General features: G+C 38.5%; 1 protein-coding gene across 1 annotated transcript in view; it reads right to left on the reverse strand.

Annotated features, from left to right (window-relative positions):
* Window positions 1-18,472, reverse strand: part of ctnna2 (catenin (cadherin-associated protein), alpha 2) — a 488,266-nt gene extending 469,794 nt beyond the window's left edge. Inside the window, exon 1 of the mRNA XM_037698244.1 lies at window positions 18,171-18,472. The gene's annotated coding sequence lies outside the window, so the exon portion shown is untranslated. The remainder of the gene's footprint in view (window positions 1-18,170) is intronic.
* Between the last annotated feature and the right edge of the window lie 349 nt (window positions 18,473-18,821).

Below are 18,821 nucleotides of genomic sequence, written 5' to 3' on the forward strand. Positions count from 1 at the left end.
GGTATTATATATATATATATATATATATATATATATATATATATATATATATTACAAATGTAACGACCCTGACTTCTCTCTGTTGGTTGAGTGTTTTTTGCACCCCTCTTTGAACTTGCAGCTCTACACAAATCTAAGATTTCCAGGATTACAAAGCAGAAGGGGATTTTTAAGGTATTAAAAGTTCCACTTCAAACAAGCTCTAAAAATATAGTTGTGATTTATTTAAGTGTGCAATAATGGTTAGAGATAAATAAAAACACAGACATGCCATAAAAACAGATTAATTTATAATTGATTCCTCACATAAATAAAAACACAATTCAGTAAATAGTTAATAACTCATTGACTAATTTCATAAACTGTATGATCCTGTGATTTTTGTTTATTTATTTGGATTTTAAAATGGATTTTACACGTATGCTCCATTATTTAAAAACAAACTCATAAATTTAGAAAGAAACTAAGGGACGAAGAGGAAAAATGTAAACGTGTCTGACAAATGAGGAAATGCCTTCACTTCACACTTACATCAACTCAAAGGCCCATTGAGACTCAGGAAAACTTTATTGCTTAATGTTTTGCTTTGTGAACATCCTAACTAAGGTATGTATGTCAAAACTCAAGGTACTTTACGACACTTCATTTGACACATTATCAGCACATGTAGTCCTAATATTATACTGTCATTTTGCAGGTAATTGTGTTAGTACCCTAAAGTTCATTTCCTGCTCTTTTTTATTATCTGCCAAGAGGTCAGTCGCAATATTAAACATTTTCACGAGCGTACAGAATGGATGCTTTTTGAACCGCTGAGCAGGGTGTGGACGCTTCACCTGTGGTTTATGAACCATTAGAGGAAGGACTGGTCTGTGCAGGCGTTTTGCAGAAATGTCCTTTGAATGAGCCTAATATTTACCATGCAGGAGAATAGCAACATGTCAGTCATTCTCTAAACTTCAGACATTAACAACAGCCGGATGCAGGGCGGTGCGTGTGAAGATGACCAATTAGAAACAAACAGGTACCTAACAAAGGCCAGCCTCCTTACCTCCTTTTGATTTTTACAGAGAAACTCATTTGTGAAAGCAAATGGCCTTTTAATGGGTTCTTCAGGAGATTTTTGAAAGGAATTGGTGCCATACTCATTTAAAAACTGCAACACAGCCTATCAAATTATCTAAAACACATAAAAAATATATTTCAAATGCTCATACTGAGAAAAATCATCACAGTTCCACTTTTGTCCAATGAGCCATTTGATGTTCAAATGATATTTAGACATCAAAAGATGACTAATCCTACAGCTTTAACCTTGTGTTTTTACAAGAAAGCCTTTTACTCACTTGGTGAAATCCACTTCTCATGTTTGTTGTTGGTATTTATTGTTGTATTGCATTTTGTGACAAAAAGACAAAGTGAGGTCAAAACAATTCTGTCCAGGTCATCGTGAGCTGAATTCCCGCCGCCTCATTAAATCTGATCCCTCGAGGTGATTACCATGAACTGATGGAAAATGCAAACAAAGGACGAACCAATAAGATGGGACAGGTGCTGAAATGAGACCAGCTACAGGCAGGATGTGGAACGCCTGGAGAGCTGGTGCTGGAAGCACAACCTTCACATCAATGTGAAGAAGACAAAGGAGATGGACGTGGACTTCAGAAGGAACAAAAACACCTACACCCCCCCGAACATAAGAGGATCTGTGGTGGAAGTGGTTTCCAGCAACAAGTACTTGGGTGTACACCTGAATGACAACCTCAGCTGGGGCAACAACACCACCAGCCTGATCAAGAAAGCTCATCAGAGACTCTACTTCCTCAGGTGGCTGAAGTGAGCTGGACTGGGAAGCTCAGTCCTCACCGCCTACAGGTGTGCAGTGGAGAGCATCCTGTGCTCCAACATCAACGTGTGGCATGGAGGCTGCACAGCTGCAGAAAGAAAAGCTTTGCAGAGAGTGGTGAAGGCTGCACAGAAGTCTGATGGAATCAGCCTCCCCACCATCACAGACATCTACACCTCAAGATGCAGGAAGAGAGCCGCCTGCATCATGGAGGACCCCACTCACCCAGCACACACACTTTTTGCCCTGCTCCCCTCAGGAAGGAGGTTGAGGAGCATTAAGTGTAGAACCACTAGACTGAGGAGCAGCTTCTACCCTGAGGCTGTTAGACTCATGAATCCCTAACCAGGAAAATAACTGCAAAAAAATCACTGGAATGCCACTTTAACTGGTGATATGTCACTTTATCTGTGCTGCTGATTATCCATGCTGATGATCTCTTGCCTTTAAGCTGCTGTATTCATACCCATCTACTCACTGCAGACTCATGTTCAGGCTGTTCTTTAATACACTGTATTATTTTACATTATTATTGTTTAGCTTTTGTCTTAGATACTTGTATACCGTTTCTTTTTATACTTTTTTTTTGGCTATTTTTGGGTGTAACTCGGACCTTGGGTACACAATTTCGTTCCACCTTGTACCACATGTTACAAAAGACAAAAACAGAACCTTGAACCTTGAAATGCTTGTACTTTTCATCATGTTTGTTTCTATTTATACAAGGGAGAATAATGTTGCACCTGCTGAAAACAATGCACAGTTTTCTGCATATTTAACTTATCCTACAATCATGACTAATGCAGGTTTAATATTTAAGATGGGTCTTTGAAACTTTCTGTTGCACAAAGAAGCTGCCTCAACATTGAATATAATGTATGCAAGACCAGAGTTTGTTTACTGAATTTAGCCGGGCAGTTTCAGGAAACATTAGTAGATTTCCAAGATGAAATTATTTAAAAAAATAAACTGCTTACACATCATAAAACATGCAAGAACTTATTTTCTCCCCCATATCAGACCAACTGTATTAGAACAATCCTTGTCATTTATCATTCTGGTAAAGTGAACACAGCTCTGACCCAGATTCAGAGCAAAGTTTAATCCACGCAATCTACTGCAGCAGCAGGGGGGTGTCCAAAAACATGAACCAAAGCTGCTCTCCAGTCAAATTTTCTACGTGACCAAAAAATGCTGGTCAAACATGAGCAATGAAATGTGCATTTTGTTTGTTGTGATTTTCCACCTAAGTTTTCTTTATGAGCTATATTCCATGATAAATGAGTGATGGGGATATAAATAATTGTGAATAACTAATGTTTGAAAGAGCCATTTCTTTTCATCAATGTCTTCAGGTGCAACCCTCAGCAAATGGTAAATAGGCTCAGATAAAAATCCTTCCGCCCAGTTTCCAGAAAGATTTTGAACGTTTAGGTTTCTTAGACCTCAAAATATGTGCAATAAGAACACACCGTCCTATATCGACAGCTGTTTTTCTTTGATTGTTTTACGCCCTTCCTGTCAGAGCCTGGGCTCGAACCTGGAGACTCAGAAATACGAGACCACAACATTAACCACTGAGCTACTGCAGCCCACAAAGAAAAACTGATATATGTAAAACTAAAGGACAGACATAAACGCTTTTGTTTTGTTCCATTTGCTGCAGCGTCTGCCTCTGCCCCTCAGTTGTTGGTTAGCTGTTAAAGTTAACATCTTTACACGAGGTCACGGCTAGCTTGTTTTAATGAAGAGAAAATATATACCTAAACATAAAGGCACTGGTCCCATAAAAATAATGCAGTGATATAGTATTTTATGTTGCAGATCATAGAAATTGCTTTTTTTTTAATATTAAATCATGAACTACTGTATATAATAATATATCCTGGAAACAAAACAAATGAATTAAGACTGAAACTTAGTTGTTTCTGTAAAATAGCTGACGCAACAAAGTTTTCCTTTTATAGTAAAAAAGCAGAAACGTTTCCTAATGCATTTTTCATCGTGATATATGGGATTGTTTTTCACGTTGATGCATCTCTTTATGTGAAGTGACCAAAAAAATAAATCAAGTTTGGGTATAAACTAAATGCAATGTCCAAAAATTAACAGGAGACACGTTAAAGCTGTACATTGAAAGTTAATTATAAACTCACATGATGAACTGAAATGACTGAAGTGAAGAAATACTGAATATATTAAAACTTGGACTGGTTTTAAATTACAAATCCTCATTTTATTCCAAACAGAGAAAACACATCAGTCAAAATAAACAAAGAAAAAAGTATTCCAGGAAAAAGTTTCTTATTAAATCAATTCAAACAAGGATTTGTCTCATCCTTTGTCCTTTCCACACCACCAACTTTACAGTTGCTTGTAAAACACCTGTGACCCCCCCCCCCCCCCCCCAAAAAAAAAAAAAAAAACACACTGAATTACATGTTAAAACATTCTGTAAAAGACAGTTCTATAGATTTGGAGCTGATTGTGGCATTACATTTGGTTTATTCACACATTATATTGTCTTTATAAACATTAACTGCAATAAGCATGAAGAACAGTGGACTTAATAAATGTTGTCCTGCACCACCGTACATGTAAAGTTGTTCGTGGTAGTATAAAAATCCTAAAGGAAGAATCAAGCCATTTTTCTAATCTTAGACGTTTGTTTGTTTTTTTACTTGGTGCATGCTGTAATCTCATGACAGTCCAGTCACGGTTTAGTATCTGGGATTAACTGGTCTACTATAAATAGGTCAAATGTGAGTACATGTCTTTAATCCTGTGCCATACAAGGGGTTTGTGTATAACAAAAATATACAAAGTTATGATGTTATAATGTCAAAACCAACAACTTAAACAATTGCATTATAAGGTTCGCTAAAGTGTCCAAATAAAGTTGGGAACTGCTGTGGTTTGAGCTTTTGCAGCAGCAGAGCATCTAGCAGAGCACATAAAGACATCAGTTCCCCTCTTCAAGACTCTCAGACCAACATGTAGAAATTGTCTTAGGACAGTTCATTCGATATACTTAATGGATCAAGAGCAATAAAAAAAACAAGTATTTTTCCCATAAAATATTGTTTTTCCTCATTAAAGTATCGATTTTTATAATGCATAAAGCTTTTCATAAGTCACTAGCCAACAAGATACATGTCTTTATACTGGCAATACTGTTACCGATTTTTAACCACTTCAAATTTGTCACAATTATTATTCAATGGCAAAAATAAAATTAAAATTCAACTGTTTGTTGCCATTACATTTCAAGTTTTAAAGATAGCTTCACCTGCACACCACGGCTGCTCCGCTGAGCACTCAGGCACATTATTGTAGAAAACGTGGGTCTGAAACTGGCACTATGCTTCTTTGTCTTCATGCAAAACCGAGTGATCACAAATGTGTAGTGAACTAGGCCTGAGGTCAAATCCTGACCTTAAGGACCTTATGGGACAGAAACTGTCATTTCATTGATTTGAATCCAGAAATACAGGTTGACCCATCCTGAGACTTTCTTTCTTGAATTAATCAAGTGAAAGAACACTACTTTCTATTATCATTACTATTTTACAAATGTTTGATAATCAAATTGTGTTAGTTCAAACCATTTTTAAATGTTGAAGTGAACTACTCATTTTTAAATCAACTGTGAAACAGTAATAACGATTTTTAATCCTCATTCAAAGTGGAAATCAAGTTAGAATATGTTACAGAGTAATGATTCAATTTCTTGATCGTCTGTCTGAAATGAGCAAGTTGTGTAAGTTGGTCAAAGTTCAAGTTTCGGTCAACTGCAAGTTTACTGAAAAAGAAATGTCATGTTTAACTTTTACAGGAAGATACTAGAGAATTGACTCCACGAAGTCTGAGTTCTTCATAATATCTTTTGTCTGTTCTTAAACAATCTTAATCTTTTTCCTTGACTCTTAATAACCTCTTACATCACAAAACACACCTCTGTTTGGTCCATCGACCAATCAGAAAGTTCTCAAATGAACCGGAAGTGAGCTCTTTTAAAAGGTGCAACACTTCCTAGTTCAAAAAGGTTCCAGCTCCGGTCGAGTTCTGGAGAGCTCAGTAGTTCTGAGAAGTTCTCGGCAGTTCTGGGAAGAACTCTGAGCAGAACGCTGAGAGAATGCTGGAATGCAGAATGCTCAGGACATCTGCGACTAAGCTGAACAAGAGAAGTTCAGAGGAATTATGAAGTCTGTTCTAGGACGATCTCACGACTCCTGAGGTGTAGCTGTTCTTACGGAGACGCTGGAAGAGTTGAAAGGAAAGCTCTACACCAACGCTGAAACTATCATCTGCAAAGGTAAAAGAGTCGATCTCAACCAAAGTGTACCGTTGGGTCAAGCTGGTCCGAAGGAGCGTGTTGTTCTGGTATAACAGACAAATTCCCTCACCCATCTCTCTCAACTTAAACTTCATTTCCATCTTTAAACTTTTCTTTTGCTAGAAATCATTCCAGATATTTTTAGAAATGTCTGTTGTACCGACATGTCTGTTGTGGTTACTGTGGTGAAGCTTGAGGTTTTCAACCATCGCCGTATGGTTAATCAAATTGTACAGCTTGCAAAATTAGCCATGTTGTTGTTGAAATCATTTTGCCAAATTAATGTAAATGTGTGATGTTAAATTTTGATTCTGTAAATAAATGACCACGTTCATTTTGATGGGTCAAAGATAATTAACGTCTCACGTTACGTTTTTAATAATTCAATGCACGACATTATACAGTCCAGAAAAATGAAAGAATCCGTTTAAGTTATGAATATATACAGCATATGTTCATCTACAAATGTACAAACATGCACAGTAAATGGAGACTTCATTAACCCAATAACTATTAAATTATAAGCGGTCTCACCAACTAGCAGCTGGATTTAAATGAGTGAGCAGATGTTTAGGGAGCAGCTGATGTTAATGGAAAGCTCTGCTTTTATTACATTGATACTAAACGGAGCTCCATCGTCGCTGCCTTCTCTTCCTGATGCGACACTACAAACACTAGAGTTTTATTTTTGGAGCCCGACTTCTCTGAAATTATTTCTAAACTGCTGGTTCAGATAAAACGTTTACTGCACAACAGAGAAATCTGACATATTGTCCTGTATTTTAAACCTGAATCAAAGCCACTGGTGTAAAAACCACACGCACATTTGACATAAAAATCACTTTTTGTTAAGAAAATGACCAAATATTTGGTGCAAATGCAGAAGTCATCTTAATCAAGTGAGGTTTGTGTGAGAAGCAAATGAGAAACTGCTCTCCGTGCATGTCTTTCATGGATGTGTTCCACATCAACGTGCTCGTCCTTGCTGGGGTCATTCTCTGTGCTCGTGATCTGAATATTGTATCTTTATCACCGCCCACCGACTTCATGACACCGATACCGATTACAGCGTTCAGCTTCAGGTCAGCATGGATAATGAAGACGACTACACTGGGCTTGTGGAAGCAGCAGATTACCTTTACCTGTTCAGCTGGGGTCATTTTGTGCAAACACCTCTGTTCAAAACCATAAAGCATTTTAGGCTTTTTTAATATTAATGCAGACAAAACAGCTTTTTAACCTCTCAAATGTACAAGTGAATTCATTTTCAATTCAGTTTACTTCTATAGATCCAAGTCCCAACAGATATAAACATAACACTAGATAACACACATTATAAAAACCAATTAGTAAAAGGTCTCTATCTAAGGAAGCAGCAGGTTGAGTTGAATCTTCACTTCGTCACAGTCTCTCACCCTGAGCAAGCACAAGGGCAACAGTGGAAAGGAAAATCTTTCTTTTAACAGGAAGAAACCTCGAGCAGAACCAGGCTCAAGACGAGCAGCCATCTGCTTCAACGGGCTGAGTGTGAGAGGAACAGGAAGGAGGAACAGACAAACTGATTGACTTGAAGCAGGAAACCAGATGAGAGTTCTGTGATGGAGGTAAATTCAAAGCAGTCTGCTCCTCAAATAAATGGTGTTAAATTATTATTTTTATGAATGTTTTTGTCAACTTGTTTCTGTTCTGTGCCCTGAGATCACTCCTGTTGTGACTTGATGATATATAAACAAACTGAATTTAATTTAATTGAAACTGCACAAAATATTGTGCTAATTAAAAACTCTCAAAAAATCTAAATCAGAAAAAATAAATCCAAATTAAGTCAGAATAAGACGCTCGGAATAATTAAACATAGCGCTTGAAAGCATATTAGTTTAGTCGTCGTAGCCAAACGGTTGTTTGTAGCTCCGGTTCAGCAAAGAGCTGATGCAAAAGAAGTTTCCACTGCCAGGAGCATGTTGACATGATCTCTCATGGCTGGAAAAACAATGACACTGCAAGTGAGGATGACCCTGAATTACTCACAGTTCACCAAGTCACATTGTTAGTGCACACTGGATCTGTAATTCCAACTTTAACAAGCCACTTACAGTTTAGAGCAGCCTTGCCCCCATAGATGCTGTAAAATTCTGTTTAGCAGATACAACTTGCTCTGTTTTTAATATTCCACGCAGTGTAGACTGAAGGGACCAGAAGTGTGTTGCATGCTCAGGGAGAAGCCGCACAACTGTTGTGAGACTCTTGGCAGAAGACCGTCATGATAAAAGGTGCTGTCTGCTCTGGGAGAAATAGTCTCAGTTCGTGGGAGATATAAAGGCCGTCTGCTCCTTTTTTCATTTAAGATTTCACCTGATACTACTAAAACTTTATTACAGGCCTTTTCATCGCTTAATTAGAGCTGCTATCAAAAAAGAAGTTTGATTTTGCAAACAAATTGTTTTTTATGCTCTGCTGCTGTGAAAGAATCCAAACAACGGGTCAACAGGGAGATTACTTCAAAATAAGAATATACATTAAGGGCTTTCGTCAACAAAAATTAAAAATATAATACAAAAACTTTTGACTATTACCCATGATGCACAGTGCATTATGATGAAATCGTGCCAACAGTGAACATTTCTATTAACCCAACATATTTTTTGCAGGTGTGAGAATGGGAAGAACCAGCCACCCCAATCATTTGAAGAAACTACGTTTTCTAGATTTTGTATTGCTTAAAATTATAGTTTCCTCAAAATACTGGGGTGGCCCAAGACAAATCTATGGTGGCCAAGGCCACCATTGGCCACCCCCTGGCTCTGCCATTGCTCCAGGAGAAGGATAAAGTTGCTCCCTCAGTTCACCAGGACCAATCACTCTGTCACATTGAACAACCAAAAACAGATAAAACATCTCCCTCTCTTCTCCAGAGTAACTCCTACCCACTTGAATAGATTTCAATCCCTGTTCAATTCCAGTCCAGAAAAACACTCATCTTGAAAACTATAAACATTCACTACTCAAATCCCTCAGCGATGGGGCACGTCGGTGTACCGCTTGCTTTTATAAACTGATGAGCACAAGTAAATGCAAAGTGTAAAATGTACTGACATTCTTATCTGATCCATTTCATGCTGCTGTGTTCATTCGTACTCATCTGCTCACACAGACTCATGTTCGTGCTGCTGTTCCGTGTATTGCTTTTATGCTACTAGGGCTTAGTGTATTTTTTATGAACGTTTTTCTTAGTTCATATCTTTGATCTTATACAGTTATTCTTTTACATTTTAATACTTTTGTTGGATGTAACTGGGACCCTGTGTACACAATTTCATTCCACCACATGTACCACATGACAAAGAACAGTGAATCATTGAATCTGATTACAACTCAGATTTCCTCCACACCTGAGGGATTCTCTGATCAATATGCAGCATCACTTGTTTGTTTGTTTTTTTATAAGGGGTTCCAATGTATATTTGAAGACACAACATGTCTAACAAAACTCTGTGGTGGTTTTGTTGTTGTGTTGAAAGCAAACTGGTCCTTAGAAGGTTCTAAAACTGAACCAGCTCTAAAAAGGCTTTCTTTGGTCTGCAAGAAAAGCCCTGTTCTAACCTGTTCCGAGTTTGCAGACTAAGCAGCAACTTTCTCACATCTCTTATGCTACAACACAAACAGGAAACACTTTGTCTTGTTCCATATCTAGCCATTTCTGCATCTCATGGCTTTTGTCAATGCAACGTAACTAAATTCATTGTTAAACCTTAATCAGCTTGGTGCATTAGATGTTTTTGTTTGTATTCCACTAATGATGTCTCAAACAGAAAAAGTGATGCCAGGTTGCCTCTGGTACATTTTCATCTTTAAATCACTTCTTGGTCTGCTGCCTTCATACATCTCCTCCTACATGTCTCTACGTGAGTGCAGCTACAGCGTGCGCTCTCAGGACATTATTACCTGCAGTGTTCCCTCAATGAGGACTGAACTAGGCAAAAGGGCCTTCTCCTACTCCGCTCCTGTTTCCTGGAATATCTTAAAAAAGATCTGAAGCTCTCGACCTTGACCTCTACAAGTGGCTTCGAACATCTGTTAAGTTCATGGTAAAAACCAACGCAGACATGTTCCTGTTTTTAGTTTTCTACATCGCCTTATAATATAGATGTATTTATCACTACTTTTTTCCTTTTGGCTGTCCTTTTGGTTGCCATTTAATTTTAATTTGTAAAAATAAAAAAATAATAATAATTTGTATGCCTCTTTTATGTCCATTGTTGTAGTTGTTATCCATTGTTGTTATCACTCTTTATTAAAGAAATAAGGTCTCTCTTGTAAATGAGTCCCCGAGGCTCAAGGGGATTAACCTGTATAAATAAAGGTTGAATGAATGAATGAAATGTTGAGAGAATTATATGTTTGTATAAAGTGTGTAAGGTAGACTGCATGTCTGGAAGACCTACGTGCAGACCTTAAGGTTCGTGTACATCAAACCTTTCTGAGTGTGTTAGAGGGAGAGGCTCCAACAGCAGACGCTCTCAGCCCTGACAACCTGACAGCATCTTCTTATGTGCCGTGTGCTGTCATTCTTACGTTGGCAGAGTATTCCAAGACAATATTCTTTTAAATATGTCTGGGGAGCTTGGCAGAATGATAAATTTGTAACATTCTGTGAAATTGTAATGCACACATTAAAGAAAATATAGTTCTGAGAAAAGATGCATAAAACAGAGTAGTTTTATGACAAAAATGTTGAGTACAGCATTTCCCCTACCATTATCCAAGGTGCCCCGCCCTGTCAACAGCATCGAGCGCATTGCCTACCAAAATATTTGCTGGCCTTGTTTCAGGAATAACTACCACAATAAAAACTGCTGAAGAGAAAAAAAAACTACCAGAAGCAATCAACAACATTTAGAGGAACTCTGCAAAAGTAATAAAGCTCTGGTCAGATTATAAACCAGGGACTTGGTGCTTCAGTGCCAGGACTGGAAGGTGGACTGACAAATGTTTTATTTGTACTTGATGATTGCAAAGCATCTATACTAAGTCATAGTCTTTGGGAAAACAGTCGATGTAGTTACAGACAGATACATTTGTCTGTACCCTTTTGTTAAAAAAAAAATAAATCCACAATAGTTACTAAAATAACTTTACACCAAAAAGGAATAAAAACGGAACTAATTGATTAAAAGTCAACTAATTAAAATCAGTCCAGCATTTCTCCTAGCATCATCCAAAACACCACCCACCTCCCCTTGCAGGTCAGAGCACATAATAAATTCGTAAGTGTCTGTATTAAATGCCAATGGATCCCTTGTGTGATGATTTGTGTACATGCTGTACATGTGTCTAAACTCCAGCATAAAGAGAGAGATCAGCTGCTGTAGGAGGGCACTTCCTGTATGACTTTATTTCTGTGTTCTCTCTGTGACGGTGTCAGTTTCAGGTGTTTGGAGTTTATCATACGTATTTGGAAATTTCAATTCGAAATAGGATTATAACAAAGTTTTGGTTATTTGGGTGTGCTAAGCTTGCCTATATTATAAATAAATACTGACATTATTGTACTGTGATAAATATAATTCAATAAATGTTCAAATACGAAAAATATTTGGGCAGATATTTTTTTTATGTAAAATAAGGGTAAGCCATGGTTTTTAAGAAAATATTACGGTATGGCCATTTACAGGCATTTACATTATTATGAGCTGTTTTGTTTGAACATTTGAAATTATAGACTTCCTTGTTGTTAAAAATACTTGAAAACTCAAAACCACAACAATAATAACACAGGCTCAACAAACAAAACTGACAGGATCAATGCCAAAAAATCAATTTGTCTCATATATGTTAATGTATTTAATCAAAAATGTTGCAACTCAATCAAAACAAACACAATTATGTGTTTTGTTAAACCAAGCGGCTCTGAAAAAGTTATTTGAGAAGCTCCAAAGAATGGACTGCAGTGAATTAAGCTGTGCACTTTCTAAATTAATCATCCAAGTTTTTAAACTATTATTACATTTTTTAATGCACTATTTGCAATTTGCTAATGCTACTATCAAATTAAACAAACTCAGTTTTCATCACTTTCATACACATATTCTAACAGCTATCATCTGTAGCTGAGAATTTATACTAAAGTTACTGACTTGTACTGTTGCTATTTTTGTCCAAGTTAATTTATTTTAGTGCTAAAACTCATTCCTATAAGACGGCTTACTATGGCTAAGCAGAGGCTAAAGAAACAAACTCTGGGTAAAAACAAAACGAAATATAAAGCTATGTTCCAAAGACTTACAAAGAAGTGATCTTTAAAACATCAACACCACGACTTGTTTGCCTTGAGAAGATTGACTCATAAAAAATTTACAGCTGATGTTTTTGACTTCCTTCTCTGGCTGGTTGTGCAGAAACATCGGCCACTGACTCAACCCTTTCATAGATTTTCTGAGTGAATTCACATGAGTTTAACAAGCTTTAAAATGGGTGAAATGTAGCAGAATGTAAAAGAAAAATATGGTTTACCAAACATCAGCTGAATATGCGGTTTTTTTCCCGCCTTTCAGTTGCAATATCACAAAAAACTGACTGTGCTTTTGAAAAAATACCTGTCAAACCAGCTGACCAAAGTGAAAAATCTGGCTCTGTGACAGCAAGGACATTTACAGAACAGCATGGCAGATCAGTCCAACCAAAAAGGAAGACCTATAGAAAATGTCAAAGCTTGACATTAACTCTACTTCATTTAGCACATCGATTTTAGAGCCTCTAATATTCCCTTCAGGTCTGTTAGCAGATTATATATGCCTTCCGAGAAGTCTTTAAAAATGTACTTGTAACCTGAAAATAAGATTCAAGCTGCATATAATATCAATGTTTAATTAGACGTTTCACCCAAGTAAAGCTGTGGTGACAAAAATAATGCACTTTTTTGCACTTTATTCATTTCAGTTTCTTATCTTCATAACAGAAACATTTTCAATGACTTACAAAAAACATATAGTGAACGGTTTTTATGAGAACTATTCAACCACATCCACCCACAGACTAATGAGTAACAGAGGATGGGTGGCTGGGTCGCGCTTTCTTGTAATGGTCGTGCTACTCAGACTGAGGGTTGTATATACGGTAACTGTTCACTAAAACTGTTCTGTCACAAGGCGTTGAGGATGTAGTTGTAGTTTAAGAACATGCATATGAAGAAAACTTAAGAGAACAAGCTCAGTCCTTCTTGCTGAATCAAACTGATGCTGATGCAGTGTTTTAGTGCACTGCTGGATCATCCGTTTTATCAGCCATCTTTATACAACAATGTTCTCTTCTCATTTACACACTGCTTATTTAAACAGTTTAGGCATATGGCAATACTGCCTACTGTATAGTCATAAGGCTATTACACCTCATCATGTGTAAAGTAAGAAAGTATATTCCTAAAGAGAGAGACCTTACCAAACTGCTGTCAGGTCCATGCAGGCCAGCCTTGCAACATTAAGCAATGGAAACCCTGAGGTAAGGACTGTTAAAACTGATGTTGTAGACGTGAAAGCTACAACTATTGATTGGTTTTTGTTGCTTCTATTGCCTCATCTCCTAAAAACTATCAAGCATGGGTAGACAAGTTTGAGTGAAAGAGGGCCTAGGAGGACAAGCAATCCTGTTCCACTTAGTGGGGGCGCCATGGCTACCTTAAAGCCGTGCTCCAGCATACCAACAACGAGGGGTTCCATGGTAGTCGGTCAATACCGCCTGCTCTCCCAGGAGACAGGAAACACAAAACGCTGCCTGGCTACCATTGATTGCGTGGTCTCGCACATGAATTATGCCTTCTTCTTTTTTTTACTTATTTCAAGTGAGAAAAATAATGAATTCCTTCAGCTGCAAATGACAGACACTAAGCGATCCAAAACCTCCAGATGATGACACACAGGAGGCTGTCAGAGTCTGCGATTTGGTATCGTCATACTAAGATGTGGCATACTATCTCTGAGCTGCATTCCTGATACAAATTCCAGTCATGGACACTTGGGAGTTAATCTATTGTAAAATGACAACACAAGAAGCAGTTAAATAATCTATGAATATTCTATCCAGATGACCTGATTTAACTTTTTTTTCTGATTTACTTTCCTGGAGGATTGAGCTTACATCAGGACTTTAGTTTGTGCAGATGTTGAGAAAGTGATAAACATATGTAATTATTTCCCAAAGGGCAGAGGGGAGTTTGTCCATGCTTGGCAGCTGGGTGATGTATCACGAGTTTTTCAATTTACGATGGTTAAAATGGTTCCATCGCAACCATCGAGTATAAATTGACATTCCATTAATAAGCTTTCTGCATCTAATTCACTGCGAGTGTCGTTTCTCCGACACGCTACGAAAGCATCACTAATCCCTGTCTCCTCCCATCCTGAATTGTTTTTCTGCCTGACACACTGCGCGGAGCATGCGCATATAGACTTGAAATGGGGAAAAAATATGGCGACAGCGGGCGTTTCAGGTGAGCGAGAATGAGACGGTAACTGAAGAGAAGTCCAATGAAGTAGTTCCAAAGAGAAACAGCACTGGATCAATAATGGGGCGGTGGTTTGGATGTTAGAAAGAGGATGTCGAACAAAATGCGGTCATTTGCAAAACGTCGTCAAACCACTACCACAAAGTACCACTAATGTATTTCACCACCTAAAAAGTCATTCGCTGCTAAATGAAGAATGCTGTGAATGCCGTATGTCAACGTCTCTCCACTCAACCAGCTGTGAACTTCACAGCTGGTTTATTTGATGTTTTCATTTATTTGACCAAACATGAATGGTCTGTTTGAATAGAGTACAACAGTGACATTTTACATACTATATTGTTTAACACTGGAGGTTATTTATAAATATTGTGATATATATTGTGTATTGTATGAGCAAAATACTTAAAGAATTATTTGTTACTGCTATGCTAACTTGAATATCAAGAAGCATTTTTTTATTTATTTAAGACACTTGAAACAGGACAGAACTCAAAAGATGACATCTACTGGATCAATCATTTAGGTTCTATTCTAGACTGCTAGGCAATGATTGGTATAACGTTCACTTACTTTGGAGTTACTTCTTCATTATAAGTTGTATACATTTCATGGCTGTTATACAGGGCAAACACTCCACTTCAGTTTTAGAAGGCAGCCAATTAAACTGGTTGTAAAAATGTATGTTATATAATCTATAATTAATAAATGTATTCAATAAAAAAAACTGAACAAAATAAATAAGTTTTATTTGATGTTTTTCTACAACAACGTTAGGTTATTTTATTGTATTAAAAGTCAAGTTCATTAATACACTGGTACAGTAAAACAAATCCGACCTGCTAATCTCATACATGGTTTGAGTTTCTTTTTTTTAAAGGCTGTAGATTTATGTTATAAATGGCTAAATGAAAAAAAGACAGCAGACTATTGTTGTTTTTTTTAATTAAATGTCACATTTTATGAAATGCCCATTCTTACAGAATTCCTTGAAGGAATCCAGTATTTCCAACATTCACAGTCTATTGAATTTAAACATTGCAATAGATGCTACTGTGTAGGGGAGGGTGGTGGTGCAGAGGGTAGAGAAGGTGGGCCTATGATCGGAAGGTCACTGGTTCAACTCCCTGGACCAACAACATTAAAATGTGGGTGGAAAAGGTGAAGCACCCACACCTGCCTCCACCATCATTTTCCCAACTCTGAGCCCTTGAGCAAGGCCCTTAACACCCACCATCCAATCCCCCAGGCACCCTATGGCAGCTCACTGCGCCACACAGAGGGCTGTGGGAGCTCGGTGGTCTGTGGTCACATCAGGAAGGGCATCCAGCGTAATAATAATTGTCACATCTTCATGCGAGTCAGTTCACTGTGGCGACCCCTGATTAAGGGAGCATTCGAAAGAAAATAAAAAAATTAATGCCACTGCGTCCAGAGTGTCGTCATCAGCATACGGACACGTCCATCTTGCATGTGTGACCAAAGTCCTACTAGCAAGAGCACCGCTGGATCAGCTCAACTGGGAGCGTGCACAGCCTGTTTGAGCATCTTGTGGCGTGACTCTCTTCCTATCAAACAATATTAACACTAAAACATTTATTTGTATGCCCAAAATTATAGCAAACGCCTGACCCTGTTTAACTTGGATTTTTTTTGTTGTTGTTGTAAAAAATGCACAATGTTCTCTCTGAACATATCAGTTTCAAGTGTTCATCAGAGTTTATCGTTAAGATGTGCAAAATGTAATTCCACACAAGACTACAGCAATGCGAACAAAGTTTTTGCCATTTAGATGCGCTAAATCCGTTTATATCTGAAATCACACGACGTAATTGTATTGTGAAAATGCAAATTCAAAAATGATCAAATATAAAACAAAAGTTGTAAAAAAAAAAAACAACTACAGTAGTTAAATTTTAATTGTAACTTGAATAAAATGGTCATTTATGGATAGAAATCTATCAGTCTGACAAGTAAAAAAATGTCAATTTCAAATTATTTTGTGCTGTGCAAAGTACTACCTGTGTCATAACCTTTAAAATATCACCTCTTTAAGTTATATAAAGGCAAAAACACCCTTTCAGTGTCAAGCATGAAGAGGTTTATCACTATATTTACATTCTAATGATGGTTTATGTTTGAAATGTTCACATTTATACTACTATTATAGTCTCATTAACATATCTCCATGACTCATAGCTACTAACGCGTTCAATTTTAGCTCAACATCTGTAAAATTAGCTGAGTTACAACTATTTAGTTGGTCAGCGGTGGTGGCCGTCTAGAATTGGGACTCCGGAGGTTAAGCAGTGGTGCATTTAATTATCATTTTCTGAAAGTGTCAAGAAAACATGTTCAGGAGTTCAGGAGATGTTTTGCTTACACTACAGTCAAACTATCGCACACGGACGAGAACAGGCAAAAACATTATTGCCTTTGCAGCGGGTGATAATAATTAACACGTGGAGGAGAAGAAGACGCATCTTATGACGGGGAGTGCACACCTCCTTGCCAGTCAAAAGCTCGCTCTATATTCAGCTATGTGACCTCTACAAGCCCCTATGATCCTGAGTCTCCAGTTACAGGAAGGGAATGTGTCAGAGCCACTGGGTCTCCATGCTTTGGTCCGACTCGTGCTGTTACTGTACAGTGTTGGTGCACAGTGATCCAGCATGCACTCCAACAATCCAAATAAGCCCATTACAACTCATACTTACTGCTGGCTCAGGGGGAGCAGGTGGGAAAGACACGCTCAGACTTGCACAAATGTAGCGTTTGCACTTTATTTCCGTGGATGAGCTGCAGGGGTTTAGGTAAACACCGAAAAGTTGCAACAAATGAAAGCATTCGGGCTGAGAGTGAGGCTGCAGCTGCAGGGTGAGGCATGTCACATCACTCCGAGACTCCACCATCAAGCCGAGCAGACACGAATCAGAACCGCTTAGGACGGGTCAGCAGAACTTTTGACTTGGGAACGCAGACAAGGGTGCACGCGCACATTTGATGTTCCCGCACAAAGAAATCAAACGCTAAAATTAAAAACGGATAAAATAACGCGAGGCCCAATTGGGAAGCAGCTGCGGGATAATGAAGCAGATGTGCGCGCTCGTTAATTTCCACCTGACCGGTGTTTTGTTAGCCTAGCTTAGCAGCCTGGCTCGGCTCTGCCCGAACAAGCGAGTCGGTGCGGGCTTTCAGCACTGCTCGCTGGATAGCAGGGGTCCAGAAAGCCCTAGATAGCTGAGATTTTAGCCAACCAGAAAAATAATAATTATTATTATTATTCTAGCCTAGCTGAGGATATATGACGCCGTGCGTGCCATCTTGTTGTGGAATAGTGGGGGGTTTGTTTAGCAGTTATGAATGAGAACCTCGCCTAAGCTAATGTTAGCAGTCGGTGCAGTGAGTAATGCTATCCGGGCTGCTAGCAAGAAAAACCTCGGAGCTCCACAATCCACAGCTCCCTCCTCTCTCAACTAACTACTCCGTACCTTCAGCTGTTGGAGATGCCGCCTCTCGCAGGTCCACAAACTGTGCGCAGCTCCCGCTCTCGCCGAGTACTCCCAAAAATGGTGTCCCGTTCAATAAAACACCCGGAGAGTGACAATCCGGACGCCCTCCTTTTTTCTTAATCTTGTGGTGCTGAATCTGAGGCTACACGCTTTTGTCGGTGTGTCGGATGCGCCTCCTCCTCCCACGGTCCCTGCGAAATAATGACCCCTCCCAGCTCTCCAACCGCAGCAACGGAGCAGGCAGGTGCAGACGATGATGCGCCAGTAACGGGGAGCCTTGCCTCATTGTGGGCTGCGCGCTCCGTTCAGGGGTCGTCAAATCAGAGGAGGCGCCCTCGTTGACGCATGCGCAGTTCGGTGAGTGAGGAGCAGACGGACTTCTGAGCTCTGCCTCATTTTTTAAAGCTGGATGAGAAATATCAACATGGAGTGATAACAGTACATCTATATTGAGATAACAGTACATCTATATTGAGAAGGCTGTTACAGACAGGTGTGTTAATAAAATATTATAGACATCACACTGTAAGACTTGAGTAGGCTACATCTTCATAAATTAGCATAACTTAATAAAAATGTCACAACCTAGTGTGACAAATTGCCCCATACAATAAATAACTGAACAGACTT

This window comes from Nematolebias whitei, chromosome 3 (genome assembly GCF_014905685.2).
Source record: "Nematolebias whitei isolate Nwh7 chromosome 3, NemWhi1, whole genome shotgun sequence".
Taxonomy (NCBI): domain Eukaryota; kingdom Metazoa; phylum Chordata; class Actinopteri; order Cyprinodontiformes; family Rivulidae; genus Nematolebias; species Nematolebias whitei.